A 593-nucleotide genomic window follows, 5' to 3' on the forward strand; every position below is an offset into this window, starting at 1 on the left:
TTCCAGTTAGCTCCATCTGTAAAACAACTCAAACCGTATATAGGTGAAAAAGCTAAAAATTTCAGAGATTTATTTCTACTGACAATTTCAGGAGGATTTACTCTACGTTTAGGAAAAAAACTTACAGTGAAATATCTTATTCACTATTTGACACTGCTAAACATGGCTGTTATTGTCATATATGGCTTATATTTAACCTCCTTGTTCTAAACAAAATACTTAAAAAGCTAGCAAAAATCTCTGTATGTGTTAACTTTTGTTTTAAAGTTGGGAAAAAATACATTTCCCACCTGGAAAAAATAGTATGAGGTTCATTTTCCCCTACATTCTTCACTTGAACAGATTAAAAAATTTCACAAAATTTTTACAAAGTACAACTGCCATAGGAGAGACTATGCACAGTTTTGAGATAAGCTTGGGAGTTACTGTTCCTGCATAGATTGTGGAAGACTGGGATTCGGGGCAGGTAGAAACTAAAATCTAGGTCTCTTGCATTTCAACTAAATACCCAAACAAATTGGATTTTATGCTATCTTCTGTTTTCTGGACGTTATATCTGATATATATATATATACAAGAAGTTAGTGAAAATA

The sequence above is a fragment of the Pygoscelis adeliae genome, unplaced genomic scaffold (assembly GCF_000699105.1).
Source record: "Pygoscelis adeliae isolate BGI_AS28 unplaced genomic scaffold, ASM69910v1 Scaffold174, whole genome shotgun sequence".
NCBI classification, from domain to species: Eukaryota; Metazoa; Chordata; class Aves; order Sphenisciformes; family Spheniscidae; genus Pygoscelis; species Pygoscelis adeliae.